The sequence below is a fragment of the Dama dama genome, chromosome 28, assembly GCF_033118175.1.
Source record: "Dama dama isolate Ldn47 chromosome 28, ASM3311817v1, whole genome shotgun sequence".
In the NCBI taxonomy this organism is placed as follows: Eukaryota; Metazoa; Chordata; class Mammalia; order Artiodactyla; family Cervidae; genus Dama; species Dama dama.
In genome coordinates, this window is record NC_083708.1 from 45262616 (window position 1) to 45283997 (window position 21382).

Consider the following 21382-nt stretch of genomic DNA (forward strand, 5'->3'; position numbering starts at 1 on the left):
TTAGAATGGCGCTCATTTGTAGTTCCGAATAGGTATCTGAGATCTCCCAGGGGCTCACAGGTGTATTGAGTGTCCTCTTCCATTTTCTTCCATGGCTTGACTCATGAGTAGTGAATCCAGGAGTCGTGTCCAAGCACCTTGACTACTGTGGGAGTAGAAAGTATTACAGAGTAGGGGCTCTTCCTTGTGGGCTGGAGTTGAGCCTTTGGGGACTCATTTTTCCAGACTTTAATTAGGACTTGAGTCCCTGGAGTGTATAGTGGTGAATCTTTAGAATCTTTTGGGTCCTCGTTGATACTATACAAGCGTATATCCTGTTGGAATTGCCCAATGGCCATGGTATAAGACTAGAGGGTCTGAGCCTCTGGATCTAGGAAGAGGTCGTTGACATAAACAGAGGCAATACGGGTGCGGAGGAGAGCTATTGGTAAAGCCTCCTTCCATCCTGGGGAGGTCTCCTGGGTTATCTTTTTTATTGCTGATTTTAAGCATTGGTTGGCTCTTTCTACTTTTCCTGAAGACTGAGGTCTCCAGGCACAGTGGAGATAATAAGTAATGCCCAATGCTTTAGAGACCCCTTGGGTGACCTTAGAAGTAAATGATGTCCCATTGTCACTTTGTAATGACCTGGGTCGACCAAATCTCGGAATAATTTCATGCAGCAATTTTTTTTTACTACCTCCTCAACCTTCTCAGTCCAGGTGGGAAAGCCTTCAACCCATCCTGTGAATATATCTATCACGACTAATAGGTACTTATACCCTTGAGAAACAGACATCTGGGTGAAGTCCATCTGCCAGTCCTTTCCAGAGTAGGTCCCTGGGCCAGCTTGGGTCTTTGAGCTCCTTGGGGGTTGTTTAATCGTCAAGTGGGACAAGAGGAGACCATTTGTCCTATAGTCATTCCTCTGAAGAATCTTTCTAGTAATCTTTGGAGGGCCTTTTCCCCTAAATGAGTGCTGGCATGTAAGGAGTTAACTAACTTTCATTGGAGGTTCTCAGGCAGAAAAAGGAATCCCTTCTTTTGGAATCATATGATCTTCTTGAAAGCCCTCACTCTTAGCTTTAAGAGTCTTACCTGCAGTATATGAAGGAATTTCTAGCAAATTAGTCTGTGGAACTAAGGTAGAAACCCCTATTAGGTCGTGGTTCTGTGATGCTGCTCTCTTAGCTGCCTGATCCACTGCTTGGGTCCCTCGTGCTACTTACGTGCTCCTTTTTTGGTGTCCTTTACAGTGGGAGACTGAAACCTCAGAGGGCAGATGGACTGCCTCCAAGAGTCTAAGCATTTGATCACCGTATTTGGGTGATCCTTGGGTGGTCAAGTGGCCTCTTTCTTTCCAAATAGCAGCATATGCATGTAGCACCAGAAAGGCATACTTGGAGTCAGTGTAAATGGCTACTCTTTTTCCTTTTCCCAGGTCTGAAGCTCCAGTCAGGGCTATGAGCTCTGCTAATTGGACTGAAGTACCTTGCAGCAAAGGTTTAGCTTCTATGGTCTCAAAATTGGAAACTATTGCATACCCGGCTCTTCTTTTTCCATCCAAGACAAAGCTGATTCCATCAGCATACCAGATTTCCTCAGGATTGGTCAGAGGATCTTCCAACAATCCCTCTCAGGGTTTTGTCCAGTGGTCCAAGGTTTCTAGGCAAGACTGAAAGGGGAGAGAGTCTTCGGAGGTAGGCAGGAGGCTGGCTGGGTTAAGAACCTCACAAGGGGATATAGCCAGGCTTGGATTTTCCATCAGCACTACTTGATATCTGAGGATTCTTTGATCAGACATCCATAAGTCGCCTCTCCTATTCAGGAGTTGTTTCACTTGGTAGGTGGTAAAAATAGTTATTTTGTCCGCAAAATAGTGTTTTAAAAGCATCTTCTATCAGGACTGCAATAGCATCAAGGTTTTGGAAGAAGGGAGAGATTTCTTCCCAATAAGGGAGGAGGACAGTCAGGGACCACTAGAAACTGGAGGGAAAATATTTGTCCATCCCAGCAGCAAACTGCTCAGGTGAATCTTTTAGTAATTGTTGTTCCTGTAGCACCCAAAATGGTACAGGTTTGGGAGGAAAAGGCTCCAGAGTAGGAGGTCAGAACAGAGTAGGTAACCTCTGTGTCAACCAAGAAATTCTCGGACCTAACTGCCACATCCAGTTGCACCCTTGGCTTCAGCCCCATGATGGTTATCTGAGACAGGCAGGCTAGCTGGACTGGGCTGCTTCAGTCCTGTTGAACCATCCTGAGGGAAAGCTTGGCACTTGACCTTGAGGCTCTTGGGTCCTGAGGGCAGAGTGCCGCCCAATGTCCCAATTGATGGCATTTGTAACAAGCCATTTTAGGAGACTTGTCATGGTTTGGACACTCTTTGGCCCAATGCCCTACCTGTCTACAGATTAAGCATTTGCCTGGTGCCTTATCCTTAAAGGACACAGGGTTTGCCATAGAGCTTCGTGGGAAGGCAGCCAGCATCTGGGCATGCCTTGTCTCTTTCCTTTTCCCTCTTTCCTGGGCCTTGGCCTCCCTCTCCTGTTCTCTGTTATAAAAGGTGTTGGTGTCTGTCTGGACCATCTCATCTAAGGAGGCAGCAGGGTCCTGCTGCTGTAGCTGTTGTAACTTTATCCTGATGTCTGATGCCCATTGGGACAGGAATTTGTCCTTTAAAATCACCTGTCCCTCGTAAGAGTCTAAGTACAGATTGGTAAACTTTTGGAGGGCCTCTTTTAGCCTTTCCAGAAAGGCAATGGGGTTCTCATTGGGCTCCTGAGTTATTGCTGAGACTGAGCACAGTCCCACGAGTAATAGGCTTCTTTCTATTTCGATGGGTGGACTTCCTTAGGGTTGAGTCTTTCTGAAGCTTATCCTACCCAGTACTGTTGTAACCTGAGAGCCAGGCATCCCTGGGTCAGGATGAAAATCCCCAGGCAAGCTGAGGCATGACAGCCTCCTGGAGATCGAATCCCTGGGCAGGTCGAGGCGTGTCAACCTCCTGGGCCCCCTGGACTGGTGGATCCCTGAGCAGGTTGGGGCATGACAACCTTTCAAGGACCAAATCCCTAGGCAGGTCAAGGCAGGTTGACCTCCCGGGACTCCTGGTCTGGAATTGGGCATCCCCAAGGTCTCCAGGGTGACCAGTGCTGGGTAGGATTAAGGGTCTGTAATTTTAACTCATTGCCAGTTTGTTCACTGCAGATGGGATACATATCATGATGTAAACCAATCAAAGCCTGTGCCTTGAGACTGGGAAGCTGGTGAAACAGCCATAGACCTTATCCTCTTATTGTTCTGAAAGTCACTGATTTCCTCCCCTAGTCCTCCATACGAGCAGCTTAGGGTGTTTCCAATGGTAAATATTTCATTGTCATAGACCCTCTTTAGGTAATAGCAGAAGTAATGCCAAAGGAGTGGGTTATCTGGTCCTGTTAGGGGCATTAAAGTATTTTAATAATAGGCAGGGTGGAGCAATGTTTCCTACAAGGGGGCAGGGTCCTGGTTGTAGGAATTAGTAATTGACTTAAGAACAAATTGATAAGAAGCAACAGACCAGATGTTCCATAAAAGTGGAGTGGAGATTTGATCCAGGGGTATGTTTGTAACTTTAGGAGAAGGGTTGTATGACTTTGGGTCCAAACGGCCTGCGGGGCTAACTCCCAAAGTGGCAGACGTTATCCCTGGAAGCCCAATTGCCCTTGAAGGGATGCCAGCAGATGGACTTCAGGCAGGCATTTTGTGCCTGTCACTCGCCTTAGCAGGTTCACTGAGAGATGCTGTTGTTGCACGCATTGTAGGAAACATGGAAGACGAAGGTCTGAATATCTAGAGGGGTTGGATTTTATACAATATTTCCCTCCCAGGGGCTAGCAATTTTCTGGTTGTCCCTCCAGAAGATTGTAGAGGCAACATTGTGGGCCTGGATGGGACTCAGGAAAAGAGCATGAAACAGGAGGGAAGGGGGAAGGGCACAACCTTTGACAGAATGACATAGCCCAAGGGCATAACATAACCTGATTAAAATCAAATGGGCCCAAGTTGACAAGTCAAATTCAACTAAATCTTGATCCTCAATCTGCTAGCTAAAGGACACACAGAGGTTTCAGGACAGTTTCAAGGCACTGTCAAAAAACAGAGGAGTGGGTGGTTCCCCAATGGTTGGGATGATCCTCCCATTCATTAGCATATGAATTTACCCAGCTTGCAAAACTAGCCACACCACATTCCATGGCCACAGCACTTGCCCTCTGCAATGGCCCACACCCTGTGGAATGAGCTTCTCTCTGGATCTGAACAAATCTACCTCTTACCTATTGCTGTGTCTCTAACTGAATTTTTGCAATGTGACATCAGAGCATGAGCTTCATTAGGTCCTGAAGCCAGGTTTTGGCTGGGCTCAATCTCGGGAGAGTGGAGCTGAAGGACAGGAGGAAAAAACAGTAGGAAAAATGTGCCAAGGAATCCCCTTCATAACCTGCCAGAAACTCTGCTAAATACCTGACCTGTGCTCACAGTTTTCATTGGCCTGATCCTTGGCACAAAGAAGATTAAGGACAGAAGAACCCCCACCAGCTTGGGTATCAGCTACTGGGACCCAGCGGATAGTGGAACTTTGGGGACACACGGAGGAGTAGGTCCTGCCAGAGTTCAATTGCACCCACTGCCACTCACCTGTTCACGGGGCATTCGAGGAAACAAGAAATGAAAGATTGTAAAGGAATTAAGATTTTGTTAGGTGTATGTCCTTCCAGCCATAGGAATAAGGACCTCCTACCTTAACCAGAGGTCTTCTGGAATCTGAGACTGAGCCACGTGAGCTTTCTGCTGAGTTGATTTTTCGCTGTCCCACTTTCCAGCACGCTGGGCTTCTTGTCACTTCCCCTGCGCTGGGTTTTCTTCACGTTCAGCTTCCACTGTGGGAGTTATCGCCAAGAGTTGGGCTCCTGCTGTGCTTGGCCTCCTCCTTGTGAGGGCCACACTTAAGTTGTTTCAGCCAGGTTAATTCTGAGAAATGGCACCATAGATGTCGGGGGAGTGTGTAATTTCCTCGTTTCTGTCTCATCACAACAAAAATTTGAAGCAACAGACCAGTGTTACAGCTCCATGTTACAGCTCAGTTTTATTTAGAAAGTAAAGGAAAACATATCCTCGAGGCATGAGGGCATGCCAACTCAAAAGATAGGAAGAGAAGAGAGAGAAGAGAAACCCCCAGTCCTTTGGCTCCACTTTTTATATGTTTTCTTCGCCTCCCACTGGGCCTGCCTTATGTAAATTGGCTAGCCAGGAGTGCTGTTTATTCTACCTGAGATCCTCACTCCAGTCCTCAGACTTTCCTTTGTTCTATTTTCACGGGCTTTTCCCTTCCTTATCTTTTGGCCACCCATTTTGGATTCCTTTTTCCTATTCTAACAACCTAACAGACACAATTTAGCAATTAACCATTCAAGAAAAACCAGCTGAGCTATTGCCGCTTAATCTCTGTAAAAACTGGTCCTTCCTTCCCCAAGGGACAACATCCCTTAACAAAGACACTTACTTCTGTTGATAAAATTTTAGTTGGCTTCTCTAAGTCCTGTTTTCAACTAGCTCTCATCCTTGGACTTTGGTGTATATCTTTGTGGGGTCTGTTGTTGTTCAGTCACTCATTCGTGTCCAATTCTTGTGGCCCTATGGCCTGCAGCACTCCAGGTTTCCCTGTCCTTCATCATTTCCCAGAGTTTGCTCAAACTCATGTCCATCAAGTTGGTGATACCATCCAACCATCTCATCCTCTGTCATCCCCTTCTCCTCCTGCCTTCAATCTTTCCCAGCATCAGAGTGTTTTCCAATGAGTTGCTCTTTGCATCAGGTGGCCAAAGTATTGAAGCTTCAGCACCAGTCCTTCTAGGGAATAGTCAGGGTTGATTTCCCTTAGGATTGACTGGTTTGATCTCCTTACCATTCAAGGGACTCTCAAAAGTCTTCTCCAACATCACAGTTCTAAAGCATCAATTCTTTGTCACTCTGCCTTCTTTATGGTCCAACTCTCATATCCATACATGATTACTCGAAAAACCATAGTTTTAACTAGACGGACCTTGGCTGGCAAGTAATATACTGTCTAGGTTCATCATAGCTTTTCTTTGAAGGAGCAAGTGTCTTTTAATTTCATGGCTACAGTCACCATCTGCAGTGATTTTGGAGCCCAAGAAAATAAAGTCTGACACTGTTTCCATTGTTTCCCCATCTATTTACCAAGAAATGATGGGACAGGATCTCATTTTTTTAGTTTTTTGAATGATGAATTTTAAGCCAGCTTTTTCATTCTCTTCTTTCACCTTCATCAGTGGGTCTGTATTGCACAGTTTCAGCAAGAATCCTTCTAAGTCAGTTTACAAAAAATTCCCTACTGGGAACATTTGATCATCCTCAATATCTGATCACCTTGGCCTACCTTCAGTAAAAATCCTTTAAAGTCAACTTAGCAAAAATATCCCTCCTCTTAAAATCTCCTTTTCCATCCACTGACTCTCATTCCTTGAACCTGCTCATTCACTATAAATCTTCATTTGTTTTGGTTGTATTTGGAATCAAGCCACTTTTATTTTGAGATTTCTTTCCCAAATTTGCAATAGTTCCTAAATAAAATCTATTTTTACCACATCAATCATTATTAAGTTCTGGTTTTTCTTTAACAGCTCTGAGTTAGTCTCTCATTGCATTTTTTAGATTAAAAATTTATGCTTAACAATTCTCTGGTTAATTTTCTTTTACTCTTATGACAGGGTTACTATTGCGCTAAGAATGTTGAGAAACTCCATTTTTATTTGCTCTTGTATATAACATTCAAAATATTAACGCCATTCATTATCTCTTGTTACAAAGGTCTAGAATGACTAATCTGTAACAGGTACTGACATCATGTTAACCTCCTTTAGCGAAGGAATTTATTTATAGATTTCATTTGAAAATAAAATTATAAGTGATTTAAATAATGAAAAGTTTATATCAAGAGAATACAATGATTCTCTGTGTAAGATAATAGTTAAAAGCTCTTATGAATTCTCTTTTCAATGTGCAAACATGTACTTTGATAATTGTATAATAATTTTCAGCAGGAGTAAAATTTACATAAAATTTAACAAGTGGACAATTTCATAAGATTTCTGAATATCTTTTCTTGTTTTTAGGAGTATTCATGGGGAAGATGAAGGAGATTAAAGCACAATGCCAATTTATTTTAGGGATCTTAAAGTTAAGATGTCTAGTGATTTGTCAAACTATTTGGGAAGTAGAGACTAGAAAAAATTACTTCACACAGACAAAAAAAAAATGTATTTCTCAGATTTATCACTGAAACAAATTGCAGGAACTAATAAATAAAGGATAAGTAACTATAAAATATAATACTGAGTTTATTAATTCTATTTTATAAAGTAATTGGGATTTACATGTGGTGGTGCCTTAATTTTATAGCCCCAGACTCCTTTGTTTATTGAAGGAACAAAGTTAGTTGTTATATGGTGAGATGTTTAAAAAAATAAACCAGCAGGGTTGTAAAAATTATGTCTTTATATGTGTGCATGTGCTAATCCATAATCTTTTGTTATGTGTAATGCAAGTAATTTTTCCTTATTAAGAAAAATATAAATCTCTATTTACCACAGCAACAGACTGATGAATGTTATCAATCTTAATGACCCACTGAAGACCACTTACCCTTGTAAATCAATTTTTAGTGCAATTTAAGTATAAAATCAATTCCACAAACTATTTATGCTTTGTTCATGTAGATACAAACTGAGTTCATTTATCATAAAGGATTAAAAATACAGAGGGGAGGTAGCATGGCCGAGCAGTCTAAAAATACAGAGAAGTTAAAATATCTTTTTAAAATTCAAAATAAAAAAGTAAACATTTATATACTTCCTAAAAGTTTCTACAAATGTAAGACCACCTTAAAAACTGAAGGTTTTACATAAATAATCTATTTAAATGAGTACATTTATAATTGTGTTTGGATATGATTAGTTTACTATTTTCAGGCTTACAGGTGGTGCTAGCAGTAAAGATCCTGTGGGTTTGATCACTGGATCCAGAAAATCACCTGGAGGAGGCATGGCAACCCACTCTAGTATCACCCCGTTTGCTTTTTAAATTTATAGCTACTTAGTAAATATTGCATAAGTGAACAAAGAAGCTACCCCAAATTAATATGAACAAATATGTTTTGTACACTTGCCAAATATTAAATGCTGTCCTAGGCAACAGAGATTCAATACAAATAAAATTTATGTTAAAAATGATACCAATTTAATGGGAACATTATGTATAATAATAAATGCATATAATGCAGTGTTGTGGTTATAGTATAAATGAGAGGATATTGCTCGATATTAGAAGGGTGATAGACAATATAATCAGCTTCCCAGGTGGCACTAGTGGTAAAAGAACCTGTCTGCCAATGAAGGAGAGGTAAGAGACGCAAGTTCGATCCTGGGTGGGGAAGAGCCCGTGGAGGAGGGCATGGCAACAGATTGTAGTATTCTTGTCTGGAGAATCCCAGAGACAGAGGAATCTGACAGGCTATGGTCCCTAGGGCTGCAAAGAGTTGGACATGACTGAGCAACTTAGCACACACACGTAATATAACTTGGCATGGAAGTAGCAGGAAGACTTACCTTAAGAGGTGAAAGTCAAATCTCAGGTAGATCTCACATCCTTCATACAAAGAAATAAAAGGCAAAAACATTCTATTTTATAATGCTTCAAACTTAATCTGCTTCATTTCATGGAAGGAAAAGAATGCTAGGCACTGACATTACCTACTTTGTATGCTCTTCATGCTTTAAATTAGAACTGGTGCATTGGAAGGACTGATGCTGAAGCTGAAACTCCAATACTCTGGCTGCTGCTGCTAAGTCACTTCAGTCGTGTCTGACTCTGTGTGACCCCATAGACGGCAGCCCACCAGGCTCCCCCACCCCTGGAATTCTCCAGGCAAGAACACTGGAGTGGGTTGCCATTTCCTTCTCCAAATATTTTGGCAACCTGATGTAAGGAACTGACTCATTGGAAAAAACCCTGGTTGCTGGGAAAGATTGAAGGCAGGGGGAGAAGGGGATGACAGAGGATGAGATGGTTGGATGGCATCACTGACGCGATGGACATGAGTTTGAGTTGGCTCTGGGAGTTGGTGATGGACAGGGAAGGCTGGTATGCTGCAGTCCATGGGGTCGTAAAGAGTCAGACTCAACCGAGTGACTGAAATGACTGCTATAGAATTCCTGTTTGTGAAAGAATGGTGAACATGTCAGCATTGCCTACATACAGTGTTCTTTATTTCATGGAGGATATCAAGAATAAGATTCAACAAAATAAAGGAAGTAAAGTGGGGAAAATGAGGCTTATTTCGACTCAATGGAAAAGATTCTGATGCTAGGTAAGATCGAAGGCTAAAGGAGAAGGCAGTGACAGAGAATGAGATGGTTAGGTGCCATCACTGACTCAATGGACATGAATCTGAGCAAACTCCAGGGGATAGCAAAGGACAGGGAAGCCTGCTGTGCTGCAGTCCATGGGGTCACAAAGAGTTGGACACGACTTAACAACTGAACACATTCTGACACTGACCATACTGTAAGTTCCTAGGGTGATGCAGCTTACTAAGTGCAAGATCAGGAGCTCTTCCCTGGCAGTGTGACTGTGGATGCAACACACTAGCTTTTCTGGGATGCCATTGCATTTCTAGGAAAATGAGAAGGCTGGGGTAAATGATGTGGTCTGGGCAAATTACATAACACATGTTGCTTCATTTTGTCATCTAAAAAATGGGAATAATCACAATGCCTGTCTTATGATGTTTTTGCGACAAATAAATGAGATAGTATTATTTTAGGAAAGTTCTAAACATTTAAAATTTTCTTAATATAAGCACTATCATGGATAATTCAAAATTTATGGTACCTATTAATATATCTAAAGAAAATAAAAATGTCTTTTTGTTTTAAATTCTTTATTTGTTAAAATTTGGTCCAAATGAAAACTTTTACTCACAAACTTGGAGGGATTCAGATTGCATGCCCTGACAAATTATTTCCTCTGTCAGCAAAGTACATTCTATACATAGATTGCTTAGGTACTTCAGTGATTTTAAGAGTACATTGTGAGAACTGACTCGCTATGAAAGAACAAAACCATTTCTACATCTTCTCCCACACAAAATGCTCTAGGATGAAAATAAAATAAATAGTAGCAGTACCATAAATAAGAAAATTACCATTAATAGAGCAGAAATTTTAGTGAATTATAAAAAGCACAGTCAGAATTGAATACAAACTCTATTGTATTCTCGGATGTAATCTCTAAATGAGTAGATTGGGGAAAAAAAAATTACACTTAAAGCATTAGAAAAGGGCCTCTGTAGAGTTAAGATGTGTGGTCCGAAATCAGAATCAACTGATACAAGGCCTAAGAACAGTTCTGGGAAATTGTCAATACAGTTTATTTTTGGGACAATATACAAAGAAGCAAGATTTTCTCCATTCTTTTGAAGATCAGTCAGCTTCAGGGTTTCACTACTGTATAAAATATGTTCAATTGTATGGGTGGCAAAGCTATGTCACAGGTACCTAGGAAACCTAGTATTATGTGGGACCACTCTTTACATAAGTTATTGGACTTCTAATTCAGCAACATAGGGCATTAGCCCCACCATTAAAATCCTAGCCAGCATGTTAAGTAAAGAAAAGAAAATAGAAATAGTGAAGGAAAATTTAAATTAGTCTTCACAGCTAACATTCATGTAAATATTAAAAGAAACAAAGGGAAACAAAGTGGATTAGAATTATAAAGTTCATTAGATTTGCTAGACATACCAGTTAAAAAAGGAAATCAACTGAACTTTACATGCTAGCAATAAATAATATGAAAAATATTGCTTTTAAATTATTATTTAAACCTATAGTAAGAAAACTATAATCTAAGATGAATATAATGAAAGACGAGCAGGAAGTTTATAAAGAATACCATAAAACGTTTTAAAACATAATGAAAGCTATAAATATATAGAGAAATTAATATGTTGGTATTTGACAAGATGATATTTCATGAAGTTTCTCCAGCTTTATCAAGTTTACTCAATTTCAATTAAATTGACTTAATTTTTCAAGAAGCAAGTCTATTAAAATTATTTGGAAAAACAAAGGCTAATAAAACAAAGAAAATTTTCAGTAAAAAAATTCTGTATGGAAAATTACCCTTTCAGATAATAAGGTTTATTGTAAAGTTACATTACTAAGGAGAATATGACATTGGGATATATGTATATATATATATAAAATATATGTAAAACCAGTGGAACACAGACCAGAAGCAGAACATGTGATAGATGATAGAGTTATCAGAGTGAGCTGATAAATAAAAGTTTGTAATTGGTCATTTATAAAGGAAAACATAAAACTGAAATTTGTTTCTAGTCACTGCCATGTATATTTTGGTTATCTTCTCAGAGGTTTAAAATTCTCTGGGCTGGAAGCACACATTTGGATTACTGACTAATGGTAATAGTAAAAGTAAAGCCTGTGAATAAAGGGCCACATGTCTGGATACTTACACTGTTAGGGATTTCATATTTTCTATTTTCCTGAATCATGTTGTTTAGTTTATCATTAAATTTAGAGTGCTCTAGACACTTAAACTGAAATTGCTTTCCATTTGAACTAAAAGTGTGTGGATTTTTATCTCTAGACTCTTTCATTTATCATTCACATTTTATCCCCATATTCTCAGTAGTTTAGTACCATGAGAAAAGAAGCCATAATAACATTAACAATAGGAAGCAAATTAAATTTACCCTGAACAGTATAGTTATAACAAGTGCATTCAATAGATATAGTATGAATTTATTGACTTTTAGTAAATCTAGGTACAATAAAAATACCTAGAATTTGATGATTCTAAGGACATGTCTGTATTAATCAACAAACTTAAACTAACTGTAATGTCAGATATTAATTTAATACTGAATATTTCCCAGATCAGGTGAACATGAAATTCATTTGTGTTATTCTCTATTGCATTTTAAAATGTTTGATTTGTAAACATTTACTTTTCTTTAAGCCAGGTAAATAGAACTCATCTACAAAATAACCTCAGAATATGTTCCAAAGACAAAGACACAATCAAGAGACATACTTATATCCAGACACACAGAGGCCTCATAACTTATTTTAAAACTTATTCATGAGTCAGTTAAATACAAAATATATTCATTTATAATTAAAAAAATATTTATTGGCTGTGTTGGGTCTTAGCTGTGGCACTCAAATCTTTATTGCATCATGTAGGATCTTTATTGCAGTGCACGGGTTGGCTCATGGACTCCAGTCACAGCATAGAGGCTCAGTAGTTGTGGAGCATGGGTTTATTTGCCCCTAGGTATGTGGGATCTTAATTCCCCGACCAGGGATTGAAATTGAGTCCCTTGTATTGCAAGGCAGGTCCTTAAGCACTGGACCACCAGGGAAGTTCCCAATTAGTTTATAATTTTTATTTTTTATCCCCTCTCTATTGTAAAACAACTCTAATTGCACCATGGATGCATAATTTAGGGATCCATTAATGAACCACTTTGAATCTTGGGAGTATTATGACCAAGCTGTATTACAAAGGAAAATCACCTTTTTATATTTCATTGGCTTGTAACTAAAAGTAGTTCAGTTCTGGAGAACGCACGTCAAGGGGCTGCATTCAGGAAACGAATTTCAGTTTCCCATAGCTAGCACACTTACACACAAGACAAATGCAAACATACACACAAAGAAAAAAATCACATTCCTTCAGGACAAAAACCAAAGGGTGAAGTCCAACAGTTTTTTCCTAAATTTTTCTACACGAAGATCCCTCTTTATCTATTGCAAATTTGTCAACAAGAAAATTAACTTGGTATGATGATACTATCACAAGTAATAAAATAGAAATTGTATAGGAGCTTTCAGGTGAACTCTGTAGAAATAATTATATTTTAGTTTTTCCAGATTCTTACTAAACTTCAAATATTAGAATTTCACTAAATTAAGCTAAATGATAGAAATTCATTGGAGGTCTAGGTGATATTTAATTAGAATAAAATACTACATCACTGATTGCTATAGAAGTCTAAGTTTACGTATTTTTTCCTTTTTGTAAGAGAAAAAACTAAGATGCTTGGGCTTATTAGTCACTTATCTTATACCACATTAGAAAGAGAAATTATGCTATGAAAAAAATGTATGTTTTTGGAGGTTATGTAATATTTTCTTAAGTTTGCTAATCAGGAAATATTGATATGATAAATAGTTCACAATTGTTTGCTTCTTGATTTTCATTAGAGATTGAGGTTTTTTAAGGGTTAAAAATTGTAATGTAACTAAAGCTACTAAAATAATCAGAGAAACATTTCCATGTATAAAGAAAGCAGGATACATGTTGTTGATGGTAGAAGGTATGAAGACTGGAAATACATTTGTTGGGCAAAAAAGAATAATTTTGTCCTAGAGTTGCTTGTTCATGAAATGGAAAAATAAGGGACAAGCTAATATGGATCTAGAAAACAAGAAATGGTTTGTGGAAAAGGATCCTTGAGAAAATCATTTTGTACATTGTCAGCATTAATATTAGATTAAATTCCATTAAATAAATGAATTTTTATTATTAACAGGGAAAAAAAAGTGCATTCAGATGCTTTAATGTTTTGGTGTGTGTATTTTAGTAACAAACTACTTGCTTAGTTATACTTCTTTTTTAAGTCATAACAATACATTGAATTTAACCTGTTTAAGACCATAAATTATTGTCCCAATAATTATTCCATAATTATTCAATTAGAATTCTTTCAATTACTATTAGTATATTTTCCAAGTTAGTTTTTCTTAAAATTGATTTATTAAAATCATTTTAAATCATAATGAAAAGTTAGAAAAGTATTGCATAAAGAAAGTATCTTTTTATTGAATCAGCTTCTTTTTATTTGTTTTCTGAGGGTAATTTTCCACAAAAATCTACATAGTTTGAATAAATTGTGGAGAGCAACATCAGATTTGATTCTAGCTTTTATTTTTAAGTGCTCCATTGATTAAAACTTGCATATTTAATGATGTTACTAGTATTACTCATACACTTCATTAGTAAATCACATATAAAATACATAAAAGATTGTATTTGTGAACTATATAAATCTAGCATATAACTTACACTTTGCTAAAATTAATTTGGGGATATATTGTAAAGTAGTTTCTAGAGTAAAGGATATCAAAAGAAAAAAATTAAAAATGATACAGTAGAATATTCAGCAATATTCTTCAAATTTGTATTAACAACTTCAAAATGGCACTATATTACCATCTAAAATATGCCACCCAAAGCTAACTATAATCTTTACAACATATAATTTGATTGCCCTGCTATTCATTTCTAATTACTTATGGGTATCCTTTCAATATAAGTATCAAATGATAATTATTGCTGATCATATTACTAATATATGTGAGGTATCCTGCTAGACTATGAAGCAAATGTGTTGAATAGATCAACAAGGAACCAGGAGACATATTCAAGAAAGGTCGCAGAAAATGGCTCTATGGGGAGATGCCTTTGAAGACCTGAAGGCTGACAAAGAGTAGACCATGTATCAGTTCAGGTCAGTTCAGTCACTAAGTCGTGTCCGACTCTTTGCAACCCCGTGGACAGCATCATGCCAGGCTTCCCTGTTCATCACCAACTCCCAGAGTTTACTCAAACTCATGTCCATTGACTCGGTGATGCCATCCAGCCATCTCATCCTCTGTCATCCCCTTCTCCTCCCGTCTTAAATCTTGCCCAGCATCAGGGTCTTTTCAAATGAGTCAGCTCTTAGCAGCAGGTGGCCAAAGTATTGCAATTTCAGCCTCAGCATCAGTCCATTTAATGAATATTCATGACTGATTTCCTTTAGGATGGACTGGTTGGACCTCCTTGCTGTCCAAGGGACTCTCAAGAGTCTTCTCCAACACCACAGTTCAAAAGCATCAATTCTTCAGTGCTCAACTTTCTTTATAATCCAACTCTCACATCCATACTTGACTACTGGAAACCATAGCTTTGACTAGATGGACATTTATTGGCAAAGTAATGTCTCTGCTTTTTAACATGCTGTCTAGGTTGGTCATAACTTTTCTTTCATGGAGCAAGTGCCTTTTAATTTCATGGCTACAGCCACCATCTGCAGTAATTTTGGAGCCCCCCTCCCCCCCCGAAAAAGTCTCTCACTGGTTCCATTGTTTCCCCATCTATTTTCTATGAAGTGATGGTACCAGATGCCATGACCTTAGTTTTCTGAATGTTAAGTTTTAAGCCAACTCTTTCACTTTCATCAAGAGGCTCTTTAGTTCTTCACTTTCTGCCATAAATATGGTGTCATCTGCATGTCTGTGGTTATTGATATTTCTCCCTGCAATCTTGATTCCAGCTTGTGCTTCATCCAGTCCAGCATACTCTAGATGTACTCTGCATGTAAGTTAAATAAGCAGGGTGACAACATACAGCCTTGACGTACTCCTTTCCTAATTTGGAACCAATCTGTTGTTCCATGTCCAGTTCTAACTGTTGCTTCTTGACGTACATACAGATTTCTCAGAAGGCAGGTCAGATGGTCTAGTATTCCCATCTCTTTAAGAATTTTCCACAGTTTGTTGTGATCCACACAAAGGCTTTCGCATAGTCAATAAAGCAGAATTAGATGATTTTCTGGAACTCTTTCACTTTTTTGATGATCCAGCGGATGTTGGCAACTTGATCTCTGGTTCCTCTGCTTTTTCTAAATCAGCTTGAACATCTGTAGGTTCACATTTCACATAGTGTTGAAGCCTGGCTGAGAGAATTTTGAGTTTGCTGACATGTGAGATTAGTGAAATTGTGTGGTAGTCTTAGCACTCTTTGGCATTGCCTTTCTTTGGGATTGGAATGAAAACTGGCCTTTTCCAGTCCTGTGGCCACTGTTGAGTTTTCCCAATTTGCTGGCATATTGAGTGCAGCACTTTCACAGCATCATCTTTTAGGATTTGAAATAGCTTAACTGGAATGCCATCACCTCCACTAGCTTTGTTCATTGTGATGCTTCCTAAGGCCCACTTGACTTCTCATTCTAGGATGTCTGGCTCTAGGTGAGTGATCACACCAGTTGTGGTTATTGTTTATAGCATAAGGAAAAGCTTCCAGGCAAAAATAACAGGAGGAAAACATTTAAGAGCTTCTCTGTTAGGAAATTTCAAGTAAACAATACATATTGAGTATTTCAATATGGAAATTGAATTTCATAAATTCATATAGGAAAATGAATTATAAATAAATTTCTTATGGGAAATTTCAAGTAAACAATACAGTAATGTTCCTTCTCACCACCATGCTGTATATCAGATCCCCAGAATATACTCATCTTACAGCTGAAAGTGTGCATACATTGACCAGTGTCTCCCCATTTCTATCAGCCCATATACCCTGATAACCAACAATGTACTGTCTGTTTCTATGATTTTGACTTTTTTTTCTCATTTAATGAGGTCATATAGTATTTGGTTTTTTCCTATACCACTTATTTCACTTAATCTAATGCCCTCAAGTTTCATCCATGTTGCAACACATCATAGGTCTTCCTCCTTTTTAATGGCTGAATAATGTTCCATTGTATACATACGGAGACAACCATATTGCTTTTATCCATTCATCCATCAACAGACAGTATGTTTATATGTATATTGGCTGTTGTGAATAATGCTACTGTGAACAAAGGGGTTCAGATATCTTTTAGAAAAGCTGCCTCCACTAAAAGATGTCTTTATCAACAGACTGGACATTAACACTGAATATAGGTAATTTTAGATGTCAGGGAAACATATTAGTGAGGATAAGTATGACAAAAGGGAAAGTAATTGATATAATGTCTGACAATTTTGGAAATAACCCAACTAAATAAAAACAGGAGAAGATGGTGAAAAGTTGGGAAGAACAATAAGCTTGCTGATTATTGTTCTGTAAAAGCTGGATATCAGACACCTCACTTAAATGGAAAAATCAATCAACATATGCATATCTAAGGAATACAAATGAATACAATGAAAATAATGCTATAGACAAAATCAAGTTGTGAAAAAGAGAAAATCATGGTGAAAATATAGGATACAAGCTTATTACTCTTTACTGAAAAATTAATAAATAGTGCCTAAAGGAGAGACCCAAGTATATTATATAATGATATGATGCCAAAGAAACTGCTGGGCACATAAGGCCTTTCTTGCTATCAGTCGAAAATTTTAAAAGTGAATAGCAAAAAAGTTGATATAAAATACTTTGGGTGTATATGAAGTATAAATCACAATACAAAATAACAGAACTGAGACCCAAACTATCCTGTTATTTCAGTAAATGTTGATTTTAATCTACCCATAAATAATCAGATTAGGTAATAAAGAAAAATCAAAATTATATGAAATAAACTCAACAAAAATTAAGTAATCAAAAGTTAAATAGCAGGATTCATAAAATTAATAATAGAAAAGTATAAATCAAGTACAAAATAGGGAATTTATGGTGCCTTGAATCCTCAGAGATACACAAAAACTGGAATATCCAGAATCTTAGTGAGATATGTAAGTAAGTGAAGTTAACTATGTTGATCTGGTTTGTGTGAGTTTATAAATGAACTGTTCTATCAATACCTCTCAAATCTACCTGGGTCTTAATTTTGTCTAATTGCTGTAACTGAAAAAATATATAATATACATGTAAATGATAAGTTTTTGAACTACAAATGTTCATATCATTAATAGACATTTGTTGAAATGATATCTTATAGGCAGTCTTTAATTAGCTAGAATTTGCAGTTCTGCTTTGAATGTTGAGGTTATATTCAGACAGTGTGTAGATCTGATATAGAGATAGGAAAGGGTGTTTCCATGATTTTTTTAGTTCAATATAAAGGCAGTATGAATTGATTTAAATTATAAGTTACTCAAAAGGGAGAACTATTTCCCACAAAGTACACAATTATAAGGATACTGAAAGAGATTACTTAGAAAAAATAATATTATAAATATACTAGCATATCTCATTTAACACTGTCTTTATGGTGTGTGTGTATATAAATATATATAAAGAATATTATCGACTTCCTGGTGGTTCAGTGGTTAAGATCTTGTGTTTCCACTGCAGGGGGAGGGGGATCGATACCTTTCCAGTCGGGGAAGTTTCACATGTACCACAGGGTGCCCCCACCCCCAAAACAAGCATATTGTGAGGTTGATTGTATTTTTATAATCTTTCAAATTATTTATAAGTTAATTTTATTTTAAGTGAAAAACATGGCCAATACAATTTAATTATGCATAAAATGAATATACTTTTATAAATGTAAGTAATTAGTGTGGGGCTCAAAAGATAAAGCAATTAAAGAGTGTAAGAACACCTCATTGGTGACTGCATAAATAACGAGGAGTGGGAATATTAATAGTCCCTTTGCCTCAGTAGGGATTTTTAGTACCACTTAAGTTTCATGAGGGATTATATTGTGTATTATGATTAATATATTCATATTTAAATAAGTGAGCATTTATGTTGACCTTTAAATTCCCTTCAAGTTTTATGAGTTATATATAGCTTGCTGAACTAAAAGAGGTGTTATGTATGTTTTCTAATCTAGAGTTAAAAAAAGGGAAATGAGAAGTCAAAATGTATGTTGTTGGTCCTTTAATGGACCGGAACCTGGTGGTCTGGAGTCGATGATAAAAAGTAAGAGAGAGAAAGAGGCTGATATGCCCTGGTTTACACGGAAAGCCAAGAGTCCATTCCCAGGGCTCCCGCTGCTGCATGTAGGCACCAGGCGCCCAGTGGGTGAAGGCGGAGTGCGCCTTCTCCAGAGGCTCTTAGAGGCCGGGCAAGAAAGGGAGCTCAGCGGGCCTCCGCGCTCCAAGGAATTAGCCAGAAATAGAGAGAGAGAGGGAGAGAGAGAGAAGGAATAGAAAGAAAGAAAGAAAGAAAGAAAAAGATAAGGGGACCAAAGCTCTGATGGAGCAAAGGTGTTTTAATCAACAATGTGTGGGCATATATAAGGTAGTTCTTCTCAGCAAAGACAAAGATTAAAATTCCAGATTTACAAAACACGATCCCTATCAAAGAGAGAGTTGCAAACAATCACCTTTTACCGCATGGTTCATAACAAGGAAGAGGATACTTGTCACTGTAATGAGAAATGCCTGGATTCCTCAGCCCCAGGAAAGGCGTGCCTCTCCTCTTAATTCCTGAATATTCAGGAATTAATAAGGGCCAGAGGGTTCCTGACAGATCCAAAACAGCACACAGGAAGCCTCTTGTTAAATGCTTCCTGACAGTATGTAATGAATAATTTTATTAACATTTGACTTTAGTTACCATAGATGTTTTAGACCTAACCCACTCTGCAAGGTATGCAGTTTTACTTTTCCTTAAATAAATATCTCTATTTAACAGGTATCTTATTTTCATTGGACTCAACTAGATGAGGAACAGGTTTCATAACATGTTTAATTATTATTTGATTTTTAAAATAGTTTCCTTCCACTGTAACACTTTCCTGTAACATTTTATTGTTTAAATGATTTATCAGATATTTTGCATTTCCACTTCATAATACTGGCTAGAATACATTCACACCTCAACATTTCCCTCCTGTATTTGGTATCATCCTTATTCAATCTGTTGAGTGTTGGTTATTTCTGCATTTCCCCTGCTTACTTGCTCACCATCTGGTGTTTTCCCTTCTCACTCCCTACTTCTCATTCTGATACTCTGCCCTTTGTGTAGATGACATCTACCCAATTTTTATCTGCTTCTCCTCCAGTTATTCTCTGTTCTGTGTTCCACATCTCTTTTTCTCTATCGTTTTTGTTTCTTAAGCCATAACCAAATTATACTAATACATTCTCAAATCCATGAATCTTCCCACATTCCCAGGGTGATGATGGTTTTGGGACTGTCACAAGGAAGAAACTTTTCTGATACTTAATTTAAATAATCATGAGTAAATTTAAATAACTTGTTGGAAAATAAGTTTATTTTCAATTTCAATAATCACTTTAAAAGTTTAAATTAAAAGACTATTAAAGAATTTCAAAAGATATAATTAAGCCTTTAATTCATAGCACAGATATCACAGTATATATCACAAGTGTTTTAATCACTTCTTCTGAGTACTAAACATTACACACTTTGGTAATATTACCATTTTTTTCCTTATTTATTGTGTGAAAACATAGGCTCATTAAAGCTCTATTTTTACATCATTACAGACCTGGTTTATACATTAGAGTTATCAATCAAGGTCATCCTATCTCTGAATTATCCCTATTTTTGTCCTTAAATATTTTAGTAATTTTGCACTATATTTTTGAGAATAATGTCATATAATGTTTACAATATTGTTAGCCTGTGTCTTAGGATTTCATGTTATTCCATGTTATGAATATGTGTTTTAGGAATTTGTTTTAAGATTTAAAGAAACTTAAGATATGCTTTTATCTTACCATTCTCGAAAGATAATTATAAATGTTAAAAATATTTATAAGGTAATTTTCAATTGAAGTATAGTTGAGTTACAATATTATAATAGTTTAAGATGTATATCATAGTGATTTGATATTGTTTATAGATTATACTCTATTTAAAGTTATTAAAATTATTGGCTATAGTCCCTCTTGTATATTACATCCTTGTAACTTATGTATTATTATTTTGTACCTAGTAGTTTGTACCTCTTAATCCCCTTCACTGATCTGCTCCTACCTCAACCCCTGCTTCCTTCTTAAAACCAAGGTTTCTTCACTGATTACTACTGTGAAAGAATTTCCAAGACAAGTGGTAGAGAATGGGAAACAAGGCTGAATCCAGTAGATACCCTGAGGCTAGAAAGCAAAGCTTGGATTCTGAGTAAACAAGGTGACAGAACTAGAGCTGAATTACTTAAAATCCTAAGATTATGCTGTTAAAGTGCTGCACTCAATATGCCAACAAATTTTGATAACTCAGCAGTGGCCACTGGACTGGAAAAGGTCAGTTTTCATTCCAATCCCAAATAAAGGCAATGCCAAAGAATGTTCAAACTATTGTAGAGTTGCAATCATTTCACATACTAGAAAGGTTATGTTCAAAATGCTTCAAGCTAGACTTCAGCAGCATGTGAATTGTGAACTTCCAGACGTACAAGATGAATTTCAAAGAGGCAGAGGAACCAGAAATCAAATTGCCATTATTCCTGGGATCATGGAGAAAGCAAGAGGATTCCAGAAAAACATCTACTTCTGCTTCATTGACTACGCTAAAACCTTTGACTGTGTAGATCACAACAAATTGTGAAAAATTCTTAAAGAGATAAGAG